The 20,335-nt window shown below is 37.1% G+C and overlaps 1 long non-coding RNA gene across 3 annotated transcripts; it reads right to left on the reverse strand.

Moving 5' to 3' along the window:
* Positions 1-6,521: 6,521 nt before the first annotated feature.
* On the reverse strand, positions 6,522-18,338 carry LOC100535170 (uncharacterized). 3 transcript variants are annotated; one of them, XR_015519817.1, is made up of 5 exons: positions 18,143-18,338; positions 17,995-18,042; positions 7,402-7,597; positions 7,042-7,091; positions 6,522-6,954 (listed from the first exon to the last, which is right to left on the reverse strand). It is a non-coding gene; the product is annotated as an uncharacterized LOC100535170 (long non-coding RNA). The 3 variants fall into 3 exon arrangements; XR_015519818.1 differs by having other exon boundaries at positions 17,986-18,042; positions 18,143-18,311; XR_015519816.1 differs by lacking the exons at positions 17,995-18,042; positions 18,143-18,338 and adding an exon at positions 7,821-8,003.
* Between the last annotated feature and the right edge of the window lie 1,997 nt (positions 18,339-20,335).

The raw sequence follows: 20,335 nt of genomic DNA on the forward strand, positions 1-20,335 counted from the left end.
TCATGGGTGCTTGAAATGTTCATCAGTTGTACCCTTTTTCTAATAACGTATTTCTTTTTTCTTTGCCATGATGACAGCACATAATATTAGACTAGATATTCTTCAAGACACTAGTTTTCAGCTTAAAGTGACATTTAAAGGCTTCACTAGGGTAATTAGGGTAAAGTTAGGGTAATTAGGCAAGTCATTGTATAACAGTGGTTTGTTCAGGAGACAATCCAAAACTAATAATGCTGAAGGGGGCGAATAATATTGAGCTTAAAATGGGGTTAAAACAATTAAAAACTGCTGAAATAAAACAAATAGGACTTTCTCACCTCTACTGGGTCACCTCTACGAATGCACTGCCCCTGGCTGGCATAAAAAAAATGTAAAAGATCCCTGTACTTAACATCCAGTGTAGTCTGTTTTATGTTGATGGTTTAGACAAGTTAATATCTGACATTGTGAATACTGTTTTCCAACTAAATATCATATGGCTACAGGAAACTGCATTTAGTGGACAGACACTCCCCCCATGCTTTTAACACTTCAACAACTCTTACTCCTCACTGAAAAATAGTCATGCCCAGAAAATATAATCGAACATTCATAAAGTTCTAGTATTTTGAGTAAAAAAATTTTTTTTATGTATTGCCTACCGTGCACTATACACCCCCTTAATGCTGAATGTTTTATGGTCAGTTATAAAGCACTCACAGGACATTAGTGTGGACAAATATGCGGACACAATAAAGTGTTCACACAAAAATCCACAAACAGTGCATACATGCATACGTGTGTGACTCTGATACTGAAGGAGTCGTGTGCACTTAGTATAATATTTAAGTTAATTTAAAGCTGTGAATTTTTTTTATTTTAATATCAAGGCTAAATTTCCTTGTAACTAAATGAACTGTCGTGAAAGACTGTGAAATGTAATATTTATTTAAATTAATAAACGATTTAGCTATGAATAAAATTTTGATCTTTAACCTGTCGACGACGTCATCCGGGACTTTCCCTCACGAATCACGCGCGGGATTTCTTCATTCACGGTTATCGGTAAGTGCTTTTCTCAGCAAGTCTGTATTATTTGTTTATTAAATTATTATTTCATGCGTGCTTACTTGTTATTGTTTTATAAGACGAGCTGCGTGAAGAGGGCATACGTAGCTGTTGTTTATATCGTTGTTTATATATTGTCAGTTAACTTAAGCTGGCACAGGTGCAACACTGTTTAGTACGGAAGCCCGGAAGGGACGTAGTGGAGGAGAAAAAAATTGGCTGGGTGAAAAAAAATAATGGGTGAAAAAAAAATGGGTGGGAGGAAAATATATATTTCTAAGTTTTTGCGTTCCCTCGCAAAACTTTCTCCACAAAACCCTTCCTGTTCACTTCACTCATGTAAACTCTCCCGTTTTGCCGAAATTCTCCCATATTTTACCATTCTATCCCACTTTCTTTACATTAAATCTGTGCGTCGATCGTCGCCTTTCATTTTGCAACCTCTGAACCAGCGACTGCATGTATGCGCTGACTGACAGACGCGCTCCATACAATAAAATGATCCCAGATCAGCGTCTGTACCAATGTCTGTACGCGCCATTTAAAGGGACACTTCTGTTATCAAACAAGTGAGCAGCAACGAATCTCATATTTTGTTTAGTTTGATATCAGAGGTGTTTCTGTAAGAATGCAGAGATCAATAATGCAAGCATTCCATTACTTTAGGAAGTGTTTGTGCTCATTTAAGAGAAGTTAGCTGTTTAAAATAAAACATGCAGGACGGAGATGTTTGCATATTATTCAGTGTATTTGTCTGTTTACATACTGTACACCTGGAGCGCGTCTGTCAGTCAGCGCTTATACATGCATTTTCAGAGGTAGCATATGAAAGGCGACGATCGATGCACAGTAATGTAAAGAAAGTGGGATAGAATGGTAAAATACGGGAGAATTTCGGCAAAAAAAAAACGGGAGGGTTTACATAAGTGAAGTGAACAGGAAGTGTTTGTGGAGAAACATTTTTGTGAGAGAACGCAAAACATCTTTGCGAGGGAACGCAAAAACTTAGAAATATATATTTTCCTCCCATCCATTTTTTTTCGCCCATTATTATTATTTTTTTCACCCAGCCAATTTTTCAATTTTTTTCTCCTCCACTACGTTTTAATACAATAAACCCACATCTATCAGACACCTAGCCACATTGCTATAATATGTGTACATCAGTGGTGTGGAAAAAGGTGGTGTACTCCTACCCAACCCAATTTTAAAAGTAGGCAAAGAAACGACGAAAGTCAATGTTTCTTTGATTCATTTGCTATATTAGCTTATTTAACATAAGTTACCAGTAACTACTGATTCCAAAGAAGGAAAAAATCTATGTAAGTCAATGGTTACAGGTTTCCAGCTTCTTCAAAATAATCTTTCTTCCTTTGTGTTCAACAGAATAAAAAATAAAAACTCGTTTGCAACAAGTTAAGGTTGAGTAATTAATGACAATTTTCATTTTTTTAGGTGAACTATCTATTTAAAAAGGAAAAATGTAAAAAAAAAAAAAAAAAGTGTTATTTTTAAAGCGAGATCCTAATAATTTTATCCTTTTCAATGATTTATGCTTAAGTAATAGTGCCCCCAGCAGACCCGGAGATTGAATATGTTAAGCTGTGGTAAAACCCAACTGTTTAACTCTAGGGGACTTGTAAAAAAAAAAAAAAATTATTATTATTATATAGTTAAAGGGGACGTAAATACACTTAAATTAGGGAAGTTTAATCAGCAAAAAAAGTGAGTATACCAGGGGTATACGTAATTACTGATCCTCTGAAGTACCCAGAAGTAGTTTTATACCCAAACAGCTCATGAAAAGTAGGCATACGGAGTATACATGCGTATAGCCTCGACTACACCACTGGTGTACATGTGATAATATATCAGGCCCGTATCCAGCCTGGTGCAAAGGGTGGTTTTTTCTTTTCCAAACGTGGGTGTTTTTTTGTGTTATTTGCCTCATTTTCTATTTAATTATGATATTTAAATACTGCATTGTGTGACATTTTAATGAGTTTTCAAAGTCTAAGACAGTGGGCCTCCCTTTTGACACAACTTATCCATTGGCGCCCCCTCCTCTCAAACACACTCACACACACGCACACACACAAAATTCTAGAGGTTTTCCTGCTACCTCATCATGCTTGGTTTCAAGGTGCCACCGAAGTTTAGTGGGTCTCATGCTGTCATTAGCCAAAATATCTTGACAAAACACACATAAAGGTCGTGGTTCATCAGCTGGTTCTGTCCACGTAAATCCTAAACTCAAATACTGATCATCATATCGTCGTCTTTTGGGTTTAAGCCCTGAACTTGAAGGCTTTGAATCGGGGGGTCTCAGAAACCGACCCATTGTGTTAGCAGGCATATACCTGTATTGGCGGGTTTGCCAAACAGAAGCGAATTCACAGCTATGGCCTTCTGGGTAAAAAAGGTTTTCTTATATTTGACGCATAATTTTTTAGCTTTGTTTAATTAAAAATTTAAAAAATATTTAAAAATACATATAATAATTAAACTTAATAATTATATTTTTATTATATAATATTTTTTTCCCGCGCCTCCCCTGACATGCTCTGGCGTCCACCAGGGGAGGCGCGCCTCACACTTTGAAAACCCCTGATTTAGAATAAAGAAAATGACAAATATTTATTTTTAAAATACAAATTTATTAGATCTTATATTGTTAGAAAAATGTTTTCAACTAAAAACTAATTTTTAAGGCAAATAACAAACTGACCAGCACATTCAACTTTTCTCAGTCAGAAAATTTTTACTATTTATGATGGCATAGCAGTCAAAATAGAACACCCAAACCCCACCTATAATACAACAGACAAAGTCAAAGGTTGCAACGGACCACAAACAAGGGGACGGTTAACCCACAGGAACAGTAGGGTATATGCGGACCTTTAATTCTCAGTAACCCAGTTAAAGTGTTTCTGGTGAACTGTATACCCTTGCAAAATTGCCATGTTAGGTCTGTTTTCTTTGTAAGTACTGCATTTTTTGGAGTTTTATGAAGCAGTGATTTGAAAGCAGTCACCTATTCACACTGTCTTTTCTCCATATTACAATAATTGCTGCTTTTTGAACGGTCAGCACAGAAGGAAAGACTGTTAGCAAGAAAACTAATCCAAGCCATTTACTTCTGACCTTACCTTAGATATATTTTTGTTTTCTTGGAAATTTTTGTCTTCGATATGTTCTGTTGTGGACGATGCGGTGGTGCAGTGAGTATTCTGTTGCCTCATAGCAAGAATTCACTGGTTCGAGTCCCAGCTGGCTCAGTTGGCATTTCTGTGTGGAGTTTGCATGTTCTCCCTATGTTGGCGTGGGTTTCCTCCGGGTGCTCCGGTTTCCCCCACAGTCCAAACATGTGCTATAGGGAAATTGGGTAAACTAAGTTTTCTGTAGTGTATGAGTGTGTATGGGTGTTTCCTAGTGATGGGGTTGCAGATGGAAGGGCATCTGCTGCCTAAAACATATGCTGGAATAGTTTTGGCGGTTTATTCCGCTTTTGCAACCCCAGATTAATAAAGGGACTGAATGTTCTGTTGTTGTTCTGCTAAATAAACACAAATGAGTTTCGTTCAGAGTTCAGTGTTGTGCAATAAAGGGACAGTTCATCAATAAAATTAAAATGTACTCATTATTTACTCTTTCTTTCTTTCTTTCTTTCTTTTTTTCTTTCTTTCCTTCTTTCTTTCTTTCTTTCTTTCTTTCTTTCTTTCTTTCTTTGAACACTAAAGTTATTTTAAAGAAAGCTGAAACTTTGTAACCAGTGAAAGGAAAGTAAAAAAATAATAACAGAAACGTCAATTTTGGCTGAACTTTCTGTGATGGTGTGATACCGACAATTACCTGTAGAGAGCGACACTTCACTGAAAATTAATCACAACGCAATCTCAGTAGCTTTTTTTCACTGTCTCATTTCTGCACTGAAAAAAATAGTTAATTGCAAATTAAAAATAAATGAATTTAATTTGTTTAAATTCAGCCCATATAAACTGTTTACAACAAGCATTTTGTAAATCCAGTAAATAAATTGCTTCAGTGTAGTATAATTCTGTGTTCAAGTAAAATCATTGTTTTGTTTTTAAATTCAAAAGAAATAAGGTAAAGATATGAGTTTTTCCCCTAAAACAAACACAACTATCTTCCAGTGGAAAAAGTGAAATTATCTTGTTTTTCCTTTGAAATGTAGATATTTGGACCAGAAACAAGACAAAAATTATTAGAATTATGATAATATATATATTTTAGCATAAGTCATGTAAATTCTTTGTAAGTGCAATAATTAAAAAAAGATTTGTAGCTCCTGTTCAACTATAATCCAGACTCAACTTTGAATATCTTTGCAATGTTACTATTGCGGATGCACACATTGCAAATTAATGCTGAAACAATATATTGTGCAGCCATAATCTGTGTGTGTGTGTATATTTAAATAAAATAAAATATCAATAAAATAAAATATATATCTTTTTTGAAGCAATGTAACAGTATGTAAACATATATGAACAATTCCAGGCAAGAACAAAATGTACACCATGATGCAGCTGATTGCATCATTCAGATTAGAAAAGCTTTTTTTAGACAATCTTATTTTTCTTTTAAAGCATCACATTAGTGGACGTCGATGATACCACAATCTGTTAGCAAATGTGCATCTTTTAATTAATTAAAGTATATAATTTTAAAGTTTTTTTTTTAACATTTACGTTCTAGGGGAATGTTGATTATGTTGCTTGCTGTTTAATAAATAAAATAAACAAAATATAGGCTGCTAAAATTATGTATAGGCAAAAGCTTGTAAGGAAAGTAAAGTTATGTTTGGGAAATCACCTAATTTGTCTTGGTGTAAATTTACAGGGAGTCTTAAATACATTGTATTATATATTTGTTCTATATTGTCTTTAATAAGATATTGAGAGCAGATTTATATCACACACTGTCATGCGCCTGTATTTAATGTGCTGTAATACAGAAGATGGCCTGTGTGAGGTTCTCAAACTATCGGACTGTTCATCAAAATATAAATGGAGGAGGTTTTCTGTAAATTACTGGAATATTCAATAGTTTTTGTGAATCTCTGCATTAACATTTCTCTAATAGTTCCTGTAGGAAAATGTAAATAAAAACGGAAAAAACAAACAAGGGGCTTTAAAAGCAGTTATTGTATTTAAAAATAAACAATTTGTTTTTATTGTTATAAATAATTATTGCATTATTAACATTTTCATCTTTTTTATCGTTAATTATGATCGTTTTTAATATTCTTGGTTTAATTTTTTTAGATATTAATTATGATAATTTTTCATCATCGTTGTTTACTCTTTTTTTATATATTAATTATTATCATTTTTCATCATATTTTAATTATCATTCTCATATTTCCCCCTGATGATGTTGAATTAAAAGCACACCTCTATCTTGCTGATTTTTATTAATTTAAACGTAATGTCAATGAACACACAGGCAGGCAGTTTTCAGCTTGTTTTTATTTTTCATGTTTTTAAAGCTTTCATTTCTTTCTGTGAATTGTGCATTTGCAACAACAAAATGACCTTTAATAAATTTAATTTATGTTATTTGTAATGATACTACATTGAAAATTGGTCATACTAGAACCGTGACAGTTTAACATTAATGTTTAACATTTATCATAAACCATTTGTGGCATACAATAAACAAACAGCATAGTCCCATTCAGATTATATTTTAAAATAAATTATATACTGTTTAATAGAATCCAAATCTAATACACCATAATACAGTCTTTATAATTTAAGTATATGCTGAAACAGAATTTGGATACTTTTGAGTTTTGAAAATTATTTTGAAGTTTTTAATTTTTTCTGAAAACATTTTTTTCAGAAAATTGTCTTTCTGCTGGTTTGGTAAAATGATCCGTTTCTGAAAGGAGAAAATAAACACTCTCAGGACTGTATCAGTGATCAATATGACATATTTGTGTACCAAATACAGTGTTAAAAATTTCACCTGATCTGTCATTCTGTCTGAATTATAATGAAGTGCTGCTACAGGAGAAACTGAGAAAAACACAAACATCCCGTTATAGCATTTATTTTATAGCTAAAACAGCAAATTATCACAATAAAAACACAGATAAACAGTAACTAAACTGACTGAAGAACCAGCGATATATAAATATCATTAAAAATTGTTACTGTTTTGATCATTCTTAATGCTTTACGAACTAATGTTATTTTAAAGTGTAACTTTTGAGCCTATGAGAATATAAATTATATATATTTACATGAATAAAGTTGTAGTTTAGGCTCAGTTTTGAGCATTCAGGGAAGATAAATAATAGTTTAATTTAATTGATCAAAGACTCACAGTTTGGTTTGCCGCTATTAATACTGTTCTGTCTAAACAGCCTCAACGTCTTTTTCCTTCTTGAATCATTGAGATGTAACTTTTTGTTCTCCATTTATGTTTTTCCGTCTGGTTCATATGTTTTTTGGCTCCATAATTTGCGCTGTTCCACAGATCTTCTGCCATGCAGTGATTTCTGTTGTACTCAGCTGTTGTCCTGTGTTTAAACAAAGAAAAACATCAAATTACACCAATAAGTGCTGTAAAAATGACAATTCTTAGTTACTTAAATTCAAAACTGGAGTATCTCCTAATAATAATAATAATAATAATATATATATATATATATATATATATATATATATATATATATATATATATATATATATATATCCACATTTAAATACATAAAGTTCTCTTGCAAAATAATGAGAGACAACCTTTTCAAGCGCCTTGTGAAAAGAAAATTCATTTGGTGAACTGTCTATTTTATACACCAGGGTTGTGACGTTGAGGAAATTTCCCTATCGGTTATACACATCAACTATGCAGTTGTAAAGAAAACATTTCATAGTGATGTGATCTGACTAGTTTTGCTGTCACGCATAGTTTCATTGTGTTTCTTTTTTTTCTTTAAGTTCAGCCTGCTTAGCATTTTTTCCGCATTCCGCATTCTCAGATGATGATCAAGAATTCAAAACAAACTCTCCTTGTAAAGCTGTAAAATTAAAGTTTCATACTGTGCAGCACGTAGGACTTCAGGATATTGGAAAAAACTGACATTGCAATATTTAGTTTTTTATTAGTATTAATTGCAATATGAATATAATTTCACCAATTGATTAAACAGCCCTATATTTGTAAAACAATTATCTTTTTAAATTGTTAATTTCGGATAATTTGTAGGGCAACAAACAAAATACAATAGAGCAAAAATGTAATTAAAAGAAAACTGATTGCAATGTCATGACAGCAGATAATAATGCATTCTTGATTGTTGTTGGTTTTTCACTGTTGGGAAGAGGGAGATTTGTCATTTTTACTCTCGATCATCAGTTGTCAGCATTACCCTTTATATAGGTCTGTGCTTAAGAGTTTCTGGCTTTTATATGGAGTTCAGTGGAGTAAAACAGCAGATTATGGTGTGTGTATGTGCGTGAGTTTGCAGAAATACACTTACTGTGTTTACTGTTCTAAAGGACTCTTTTAAAAAATTTCTTAGACATATCAACATCAAGTGCACAAAGATCTCTCTCTCTCTCTCTCTCTCTCTTTCTCTCTCACACACACACGCATACACTTATTGAAAAGACTGAGATGAGCTTTTGACAGCTTGGTATTTAAATTCAGTACATCAAAACAAAAACAAAACAAAAATAGACAAGATGTCTTTGTGTGCGCACACTCTACTTACTTGTAGACTTATTTATGGGAATCAGGGCCGGCCCAAGGCTTCAGGGGCCCTAAGCAGGATTTTATTTGGGGCCCCCTTGGTGCAACCAATATGAAAAATGATGGTCAATCCTTGATAATTCACACACTATAAATTTAAAACACACATTATCGATTTTATTCGCTGTAGCTGTGTTGCTTACATCATAAAATATATGTTTTAAGACAATTCTAAATATTATTCTGCAAAAACAACTTCCTATTGATCCAATTTTTTATATGAGTACTTGCCACAAATTTAAATAATTAGACACAAAACATTAATATGGGCTGACAGAAACAAAAGCAGCTGGAAGTAGCCAATAACATACTTATTTTTATTATTATTCAGGCACAAGACGCTGCCAAACAGTCAAACATAGTGACAATAAAGATACATTTTTTAAATTGGATATAACTGTTAACACTGAAAAAAATTCATATTGTATTTTGTAGCTTAAATAACTTAAAACATCTATTTATATTAAAATAAAACTAAATCAGGAAGCATTTTCTAGACATACTCGCATATCAATCAAATTAGTAAATACGTACAAAAAATTTTCAGTTTTCAGAAATAATTCTATTGATATCTTTATTTTTTTTGGCGGAGGTTAAAAGTTTGAGCACATAAAAAGTTGCACTGGCCGCGGGCACGCGCGAGCGATATAGCGAACTGAAAGCGCGTCTGTTAGAAAGAAACTAGTGGCAAATTCGGGGGAGCTGGATGTCTGAAACACACGAATACATTGGTCAAGCTTGGACAGAAGAAAGTGTCTGTATGCCTGAGATATTCACCATTGCAATGGCTCATCTCAGTGGTTTACATGACGCTGGTGTAGGTCTAATGATCCGCCATTACGGGAAGTGCCACCTGGTGGCGGCTGGGTGTACTGTAGCTAAAGCGGTTATCTGCTGCAGTCAGTGTGGAAAACTGATTAATTAAATCAGATCTTTTGTAAATTTAGGTAAATATCTTGGCGCCCGAGTATGTATCGCGGTCAGAAATAACACTATAAATGGCCATATATTTTGTCTCACCACTAATCCACAACTCAACAAACTAAAACGAAAGTCACACAATAATTTCAAGCACTCTTGGGGGCCCCCTGGTGGCCACGGGGCCCTAAGCAGCCGCTTAGTTCGCTTATTCCTTGGGCCGGCTCTGATGGGAATAACTTTAGTTATTTATGTGGTATGTCGTGTTTAGTGAAAAAGAGTATACCTAAAACTCAACAGTTTTTTTTCTTTATTTTCAAATTATTTTCACTATTAAATTTCTGAAAATGAAACCTGTGTAAAGTGTTACGTCTCTGTTATGTGTCTAAGGGCGAGAGCAACAGTGAAAAGTTCATTGGGGTGAGTGTGGACCAGTCTCCTGCCTTCACGCCAACACACCAATTTCAATTAAATAATTTATTAACAAAAACGTGTAATGGTAAATCAAAACTGATAAGCAGGGCCAGACAGAATCTGCGAAAGTTTTTTACTATTTCTGCGGAGAATTTTGGTAAAAATCTGAACTAACTAAGTAAAATTAAATTAACAACAGAGATGTACACTAACTCCCTAACTAAACATAAAGGGTTTTTAGAAATAAAATGCCACCTCCCATATGGCTTCCAAACGCAAAGATATGTTTCACACTGTAAAAAATGCTTTTCTTACTTCGATTTTTTTTTCTCAAATTGAAATTCTCAAATCAAGAAGAATTTTCTAGACAAGCAAAACATATTGTCTTGTTTTGAGAAACAAGCAAAATAATCTTGGGGTCAGCAAAATATTCTTGTTTTTCCTTTTGACATAAGATTATTTTGCTGACCCCATTGGCAGATTATTTTGCTTGTTTTAAGGAATTATGTATTAAGCTCACTTTATTTTAGCATATTATTTTTCACAACAAGACTGTATGTTTTGCTTGTCTAGAAAATTCTTCTTGATTTGAGAATTTTTAGATATTTGGACTCGAAACAAGACAAAAAAGTCTGTATGTAAACTGCATTTTATGACTAAAAACATTTTGTTCTTGGCTAAAACTCTGAGTTCATTATAAATAAAGGTTATCAAGATATGAAGGAATGAAGGAAGACAGGTCAAACAAAGTGTCACGTTTTATAATGTAGTAAACAAGCACTTAGGGTTCGTGTTAGGGTTCAGACTGGATAATTGATTAAATCTTTTAGAAATTTGTCTGCTTTTATTTTTATTACAAAGGGTACACCCACTGTGTATATGCACAGCGACTTAAATTTTTCAGTAAACCAGCTCAAGTGTTTACTGTCAAGTAAACTTAAACTTTTAAAAGTTGAAAGATCTGATTTCTTTAAAAATCACTGATCTTCACTGCCTGATTTACATACCATTTAAAGAGAGTTTCAGACCAGACAAGAAGCACTGCATTAAATTCTATTATCCTTCATCATGTCTTTAAATTGTGAACATTTACTTTTCTCCAGTATTTTCAATAGAGTTTCTGCGCTCGCCTGCTGATCCTGACAGTGCTTGTGTTTAAATGGCTTTTCATTTCAATTAAATGCTTCCTTTTACAGCATGGATGTTGTAATATCATTAAAATTAATTTCGTTAAATAGACTTCAGCATTTAGTTGTTCAAGTGACTACAAACAACATCAATGCTGTAAAAGGAAGCATTTGAAACGGAAACTAGTCACATTCAAATTTCACCTTGAAACTCCAAACATGAAGAAACCCAGGAAATCCCCATTGCATTGCATTATAAACAGATAATTTAAATGATTTTATTGATTCAGCTTAACTAATAAACACACGACTACTGAATTATTTTACAAAGGAATAAATGTTATAAAGTGAGTTTGCAGTATTAAATGGGTTTTGGACAGTTTGGGCTAGAAACATTCATATCTGGTATCACTGAGCACCATTTTGTCATTGTCCTGTTGTGGTGGGTTTGTCTGAGGTTCTTCTCAGATATCTGCTTCTTTAGTGAAGTTTGTATTTGCAGACTTCAAAAACCTGTTTTAGTATTAAATGAACAATGTTCCAATAGTGGAACCGTCCTGGTTACAGGTAACCCACATTCCCTGAATAGGGAACGGAGACGTGTGTCCAAAAACAGACATATGGGAGTACTCCAGATAACCAATCATTCTGAAGAGTAAGAAAACAGGCCAATGAATGCCAAATGAATTGTCAGAGCTCAGCTCCACAGCTGTCAGTGATTAGTCAATAACAGAGTATATCAGCTGATGGCTGGAAAGTGAGCATTAGAATTTTTGCCTGCTAAAGAGCCGATCACTCAGCTAACATCTGGGGACTCAGATACTGTAGTAGTGGAGACACACGTCTCCGTTCCATATTCGGCCAACACGGGTTATGTTTGTAACCAGGATGTTCCCTTTCATGGGAACTACAAGGTGTGTCTGATAACAGCCATATGGAAGTGTGCAAGTAAATCGCCACAGCAGCTAAGCCCGTCCCTCTTCTCATGTGAAGTTTGCTAAGCATAGCGTGAGTGCACAAGCATTACCAAGAGAGCAGCCGTTCAGTGTCCCCTAGGCCCATTAATTACCATTACATGGGAATGAGTAGAAAATTGTCAGGCGCATAAGGAATCGGATGATTAGATTATGCTTCCTAAGCGTGTTGCTATCTACCGCGTCATGTTGAGTGGAGATGGCAGTCACATAGAACTTCAGTGTGGAGGATGACTGCCTATGCTCCAGCTTATACTGAAGGAAGGATAACACAACGCTAATCTGGCAAGTTCACAACCACTCAGCGAATAGACTCCACTTCAGGGCGTAGACATGCCTCGTTGGGGAGAGAGTGAATGTGTTAACCACAGACGCTGGTAAGTCTTCCATGCCTCGTCTATGGACTAAACATGGAGGTTCCAGAGATCTGAACATGGGTCCCAAAGGTTGTTCTGTTCCTAGAAGAGGAGATCCTCTCTTAGGGGAATGCGCCAGGGAGGAGCCATCGTGAAGAGTGTGAGTTTGGGAACCCAGGTCCAGTTGGGCCAGAGAGGAGCAACAAACAAGACCTGTTCCTGGAGTCCACTTCTTGAGTTAAGACAACCTTCCTATTTAAAGAAAACTTTTTACGGCAGCAAGAACACCACTTTTTTTACGTTGAAACCACACAATTTTTACAGTGTACTGATGTGTCTATTCATACAGCACAGAAAAATAAAATGGTTAAAAGTGGTGGCCTTATCAGAGACATGTAAATATAGTATAATAGCAAATACTGTGAGAAATGCAGACAGTGATTTGTTCTCTAAAAAACCCAGAGAACAGAAAATGATACACCTGCTGTGACTCACTCTGGAAAAAACCTTGTTAAACTTGAACTTGTGTGTGGTTTATTTCTAAAATAATTGACGAGGATCACATGCTTATGATTGATCTCAGCTGGTCAAAACTTATTACCCCGGTATCTTCATTTTGAACAATTCCTCCTTCCACCCCTACTCCTCTATCCTTTCTAGATGGGTGGCTCAGTGGTTAGCACTATTGCCTCACAGCAAGAATATCACTGGCTCAAGTCAGCTGACGTTTTTGTGCCGAGTTTGCATGTTCTCCACATGCTCGCATTGGGTTCCCTCGGGTTCTCTGGTTCCCCCGGAGTCCAAACACATGTGCTATGGGTGAATTGAACTAACCAAATTGGCACCATAGATGAGCACTAGCCAGCAATATATTTCCATAGTAATTCATAATTTTGAAGAATCCCCCCTTCCACCCTTACTCCTCCACCTTTCCCTTCACTGAGTGGCATGGCGGCCCAGTGTATGGCGCTGTTGCAACACAGGGGGAAGTCACTGGTTCTAGTCAGGGCCGGCGCGTCCATAGAGGCGACTTAGTCGGCCACCTAGGGCGACAGAATAGAGAGGGCGGTGTCCGCGATGCTACCCTCACCACCCGCGCCCTCAGTTATATCTGCGTCTAGGGCTGCAGAATAGAGACGGCAGCGTCCGCGACACTACCCTCACCACCCGTGCCCTCAGTTATATCCGCGTCTAGGGTGGCAGAATAGAGAGGGTGGCGTCCGCGACACTACCCTCACCACCCGCGCCCTCAGTTATATCTGCGTCTAGGGCGGTAGAATAGAGAGGGTGGCGTCCAAAACACTACCCTCACCACCCGCACCCTCAGTTATATCTGCGTCTAGGGCGGCAGAATAGAGACGGCAGCGTCCGAGACACTACCCTCACCACCCGCACCCTCAGTTATATCTGCGTCTAGGGCGGCAGAATAGAGACGGCAGCGTCCGAGACACTACCCTCACCACCCGCACCCTCAGTTATATCTGCGTCTAGGGCGGCAGAATAGAGACGGCAGCGTCCGAGACACTACCCTCACCACCCGCACCCTCAGTTATATCTGCGTCTAGGGCGGCAGAATAGAGACGGCAGCGTCCGAGACACTACCCTCACCAACCGCACCCTCAGTTATATCTGCGTCTAGGGCGGCAGAATAGAGACGGCAGCGTCCGCGACACTACCCTCACCACCCGCACCCTCAGTTATATCTGCGTCTAGGGCGGCAGAATAGAGACGGCAGCGTCCGCGACACTACCCTCACCACCCGCACCCTCAGTTATATCTGCGTCTAGGGCGGCAGAATAGAGAGGGCGGCGTCCGCGACACTACCCTCACCACCCGTGCCCTCAGTTATATCTGCGTCTAGGGCGGTAGAATAGAGAGGGCGGCGTCCAAAACACTACCCTCACCACCCGCACCCTCAGTTATATCTGCGTCTAGGGCAGCAGAATAGAGAGGGCGGCGTCCGCGACACTACCCTCACCACCCGCACCCTCAGTTATATCTGCGTCTAGGGCGGCAGAATAGAGACGGCAGCGTCCGAGACACTACCCTCACCACCCGCACCCTCAGTTATATCTGCGTCTAGGGCGGCAGAATAGAGACGGCAGCGTCCGAGACACTACCCTCACCACCCGTGCCCTCAGTTATATCTGCGTCTAGGGCGGCAGAATAGAGACGGCAGCGTCCGCGACACTACCCTCACCACCCGCACCCTCAGTTATATCTGCGTCTAGGGCGGTAGAATAGAGAGGGCGGCGTCCGCGACACTACCCTCACCACCCGTGCCCTCAGTTATATCTGCGTCTAGGGCGGTAGAATAGAGAGAGCGGCGTCCGCGACACTACCCTCACCACCCGTGCCCTCAGTTATATCTGCGTCTAGGGCGGTAGAATAGAGAGGGCGGCGTCCAAAACACTACCCTCACCACCCGCACCCTCAGTTATATCTGCGTCTAGGGCAGCAGAATAGAGAGGGCGGCGTCCGCGACACTACCCTCACCACCCGTGCCCTCAGTTATATCTGCGTCTAGGGCAGCAGAATAGAGAGGGCGGCGTCCGCGACACTACCCTCACCACCCGCACCCTCAGTTATATCTGCGTCTAGGGCGATAGAATAGAGAGGGCGGCGTCCAAAACACTACCCTCACCACCCGCACCCTCAGTTATATCTGCGTCTAGGGCGGTAGAATAGAGAGGGCGGCGTCCAAAACACTACCCTCACCACCCGCACCCTCAGTTATATCTGCGTCTAGGGCGGCAGATTAGAGAGGGCAGCATCCGCGACACTACCCTCACCACCCGCACCCTCAGTTATTTCTGCGTCTAGGGCAGCAGAATAGAGAGGGTGGCGTCCGCGACACTACCCTCACCACCCGCGCCCTCAGTTATATCTGCGTCTAGGGCAGCAGAATAGAGAGGGTGGCGTCCGCGACACTACCCTCACCACCCGCACCCTCAGTTATTTCTGCGTCTAGGGCAGCAGAATAGAGAGGGTGGCGTCCGCGACACTACCCTCACCACCCGCGCCCTCAGTTATATATCTGTTATATATTATATAATCAGTAAAGTGGATGATGTAATGTCAATAGTCCGGTGATGATGACCTCTGCTGGCCAGTGAGGGAAGTGACTGGGACCGAGTCGGTGACAATATGTATTAGTGCTGTCAATCGAATTAAAAAAAAAAAAACTAATTAATCACACTTTTAGAAAAATTAATCGCGATTAATCGCATTTAAAAGACTGAAACTTGTCATTTTGGCTATTCGAATGTAAAATTTATGTAAACGCAAGACAAAAACTATTTAAATTCAAAAGATAATTGTTTATTAGAATTTTTGTAAGAATGACTTGTAAAACAGATTTCTTCACGTAAACAACAAACCCACAATAAACAATCAAGTTCCTGCTTGACAGCCATATTTATTACAGAAATTAAAACACAGGCATGTTAATAACATTTAAATTTCAAAACAATCAATGCCAATAAAGAAAACATTGATTTCCATGTTGGATTCTAAGTGCACTGCAAAAAATAAAAAATAAAATAAAATAAAAAATACAAGTATTATAGATATGGAAAATTATAATAATAATAATGTATTGAATACAAAAATTCATCTCATTGAAGGGCTGGACTGGGACAAAAAAATCGGCCCTGGCATTTTTGGCCAGAGTGGCCCACTATATCATTTAAAATGCTCCCCATCTGTGCACGCCCTTGAATATGTTTACCAAATCCCATTCTATAACAGCACAAATGCCATTTATAGGAAATAACGAGAGTTCACAAATTAAAAACTTAAATTTTTTATTATTTATTATTAAAATAAAATTATAATCCACACTGGAAATGTGGGTGCCTGTGTGTTTTGAGGGAGCCTAATAAATAATAAACATGACAAAAACTGCCTGCTGACGCACACAGTTAATGTTGATTAATAAAATAAAGATAAATAATAAAAGCAATGTGTCAGAGACCCTAAAAATGTTTAACTCAACAATGAAACATCAAACATAGCTAAAAGATTTCACATTGTCAATCAAATGTACTTAAACAATTAAAAAATGCAACAAATATTTGTTTGGGTAGAACTACAAAAATAAATGTAAAAAGTTGCTTAAGTTGCACACTAGTTTGGTCATGTATAAATATCATTATAATAACCATATTGTTTAAATATTATTGTCACTATAAGCCAACATCATGCTAAGGATCAAAAACACAATGTCATGATATCTCATGCGCTTGTCTTCTGACCGAGTGCATCTAAAAATACATGAATGACACCCCTCATAGAGCTTTAGAAGCAGACATTCTTTATCATTTGTAAAATAAAGACATGCAGGTTAAGGAAACAGCATAGGAGGAAGTTGCCGCGGGCCATGGTGCAGATTAAAAGTAAACAAAAACAAAAGTATATTTATATGGACAGATGGGTAACTAGATAGAATAGACAGGAATATATTGATCTGTCTGTCCGTGGCCACAAAAGGAAAAAATAAAACTGCAACTGCGTTAATTGCGTAAATTTTTTTAAAGTGTAAATTATTTAAAATTAATCGCATGCGTTCACGTTAATTTTGACAGCACTAACATAAATATATATATATAGGTAATCACATTTCTGTTTTAAGAACAGAGCATTTTAGTAAACAGGGACATTAAAAAGTTTTAGAAAGATAACAATTTTAATACAAATGAAATTTCAGAAACTGTAAAAATCATTGTAGGTATCTAAAGTTTTTTTCATATTTATGAGTTGATATTTTAAAAACAAAACATAAATAAATACTGCACAACTATAGTGTAAAATCAGTACTAACAATGATCAATCCTTGATTTTGTCTCAGACTGGGGTGATTCATGAGAGCGATGTTATATTTATTTGGGACGTTCACTTTTTTAAGTATTCATTCACAAACATGCATTATTTAAAGTAGTGTTAAAATAAATCACTAGTGGTGACAGGAAATGTAGTGATATCCAAAGCACTCACTGTGAAACATTGATCATGTCCAAAAGTATGTTTTAATCAGGACGTGTGGTTATTTGTGAGTTCAGTTGTTTTATTCTGGGGATTGTTTTATTTGATGTGCGAGTCAGGCGTTATAAAAAGGAACTGGTCAGACTGCTGATCACATGATCAATGCCTGTTTTTCACCAGATCCTTTATTGTTGTTTTGTGTTTTTGTTACATTTGAAACCAAAAATAATACTTTATTAGAGGAGATGAAGACTCTTAGACACATCAACAACTCTAAAAGTGAAACAAAATAAATAATTTTCACTAAGCAATGGCAACAGGGAACGTTTTGCATGATTTAAAAAGACAAATAGTTTTTACTGTTAGAAATGTATACTGTACTGAACATGCATCTTTAGGGCAGCTCCTGGCCATGTCTCCTCTTTGTGTTGAGTGCGGCTACAGGAAAAGTAAAAAACAAACATATCGTCTTGTTTTTCAGCCGGTTAAATCAAAATAACACCATCATTTAGAGATTTAGTGAACATTGTCTACTTACAGTTTGTCCAGCTGCTTGTGTGAGACAAATGTCATATCTATAGAGCATTCTCTTTTTATAGAGAAGACACTCCTCTCTCTCACTCTCCCCCATAAAATGTTAAAGTGAAACTTCAGACTGAGCAGTGGTAAAAAACAGAAATGCCATCATGGCATGATGATAAAACACTATTGTTGAAACTGCACAAACAAAACAGAACACACCCTTCTCATATGACCTTTTTGTTTTTTCAAGACATCTGACGTGACAACTAACTTAATACTTTAGCAAACACAATTCATCATCATGATTTAATGCCAATGTATCATGAAGCTTACACAATATATATGTTTTCAGAATACAGCTCATTGTAACTATTATATATTAATTAATGATTTAATAAGTATATATTTTCAGATGTGATAAAAGCAGTCATAAAAGCAACACCGAACAATACAGTCTATTTACTAACGTTACAGCTACTGTTCTGAACAGAAATTATGAAATATTTGCTGTATTAGACAACAGGAGTTTTAGCATGTCTTTTATTCTGTGTGGATTTAATTTGTTAGAAAAACAATCTACTGTGATTTAAGTGGATCAGAGTTCACCCAAAAATGAAAGTTTACTCACTATTTATTCTCCCTCAAGTGGTTATTATCCTTTATGAGTTTATTATTGGACACAAAAGAAGATATTTTAAAGAATGTTAAAACCTGTAACCACTGACTTCCATAGTATTTTCCGGAATCTCTTACAGGTTTTCAACATTCTTTAAAATATATTCTTTTGTGTTCAACAGAAAAAAGAAACTCATCAAGGTTTATAACCATTGCAGGAAGAATAAATTGAGAGTACATTTTCAATATTTTGGTGAATGATCCATTACTTCCCGATTTTTTTGTTAAATTAGTTCATTTAACTTAGCTTAACTTAGCTAACATATGCTGGATAAGTCAGTGGTTCATTCCGCTGTGGCGACCCCAGATTAATGAAGGGACTAAGCCAAAAAGAAAATGAAAGAATGCAATATAGACTGTATATAATAAGACAACAAGATTAACTCTACCTGCATTTGCATTTCCTGCAAGTTGAGTCCACAAGTCAGGACATGCTGTATAGGTGTGGTTGTTTACATACATTCCTGGCCTCAAATACCAATAACTGCTTGGTTTTTTAATCCAGATTTAATGCGTAATTTGTAAAATATGGACAAATCCATCTTTTTTTTCTATTGATTGATTGTTTTTTTGTGGATTTGTTGAAACAAGACAGCAGTATAGCTACTTTGTTTGATAAGTTGTTAATAATAAGATTAATATTATTATCACATTATTATAATTAATTTTTCATTTTTGGACAATATTGCCTAAATTAAAGGTGCAGTAGGTGATCTTTCAAAATGATAACTACATTAGTTAGTACATTATTTCTGGACAACAGGGGAGGGACTGTGTTTCAAAGCCATGCTTCCTGAAATCGTGAACGCGTGCAACGCGTCACAACAACAGTCAACTCACTAGTCCATGTCATTCAACAGTTAGAAGTGTATGCAGTGTTCAAGGGCATAGTGGACGGGGGCCACGCGTTGTCGCAACCCCTTTTTTTAGTTTGTGATCGCTCCTCAGTTTGTGAACGCTTCCACCCCGCCCTCCTGTTCCACTCCTCACTCTCACACTCCACCGACTACAACCAACCCCCCCCCCCTTCATCAGCGGGCTCATCAGTGCACCATGTTGGGGGGCCATGCATTTTGCGCTACGCCACTAGTAATGGTTTGCCCAGCGGCGTGCAGGAATTATACTTATTACTAAGCCACACTTGCTATGTCAGAGTGAATATTCAGAGTGGCTGTGAACAATATATGTGTAAACGACTTGGTCCTAGTCATTCCCCTCGCTGGCCAGCAGAGGTCACCATCACCGGACTATTGAGCATTACATCATCCACAACCCATTCAAGCCACTGATTACACTGCACCTGAGACTCGTTACCTCATCACTCACACACACATATAAGCAGCTCTCACTTACACTTCATTGCAAAGTCTTGTTCTGCCCTGCTGACATTTGATTTGTCACCGGGTGTCAAGAAAGCAAAGACAAGAGGTTGGATCCAAATGCAATTTTTAATGAAAAAGTGATCAAAGTACAAAAAGTTACAAAACAATCATCAAAACATAACTAGAAAAACTATAAACAGGACGGCACTCAC

This window comes from Danio rerio, chromosome 21 (assembly GCF_052040795.2).
Source record: "Danio rerio strain M-AB ecotype USA chromosome 21, GRCz13ab, whole genome shotgun sequence".
Taxonomy (NCBI): Eukaryota; Metazoa; Chordata; class Actinopteri; order Cypriniformes; family Danionidae; genus Danio; species Danio rerio.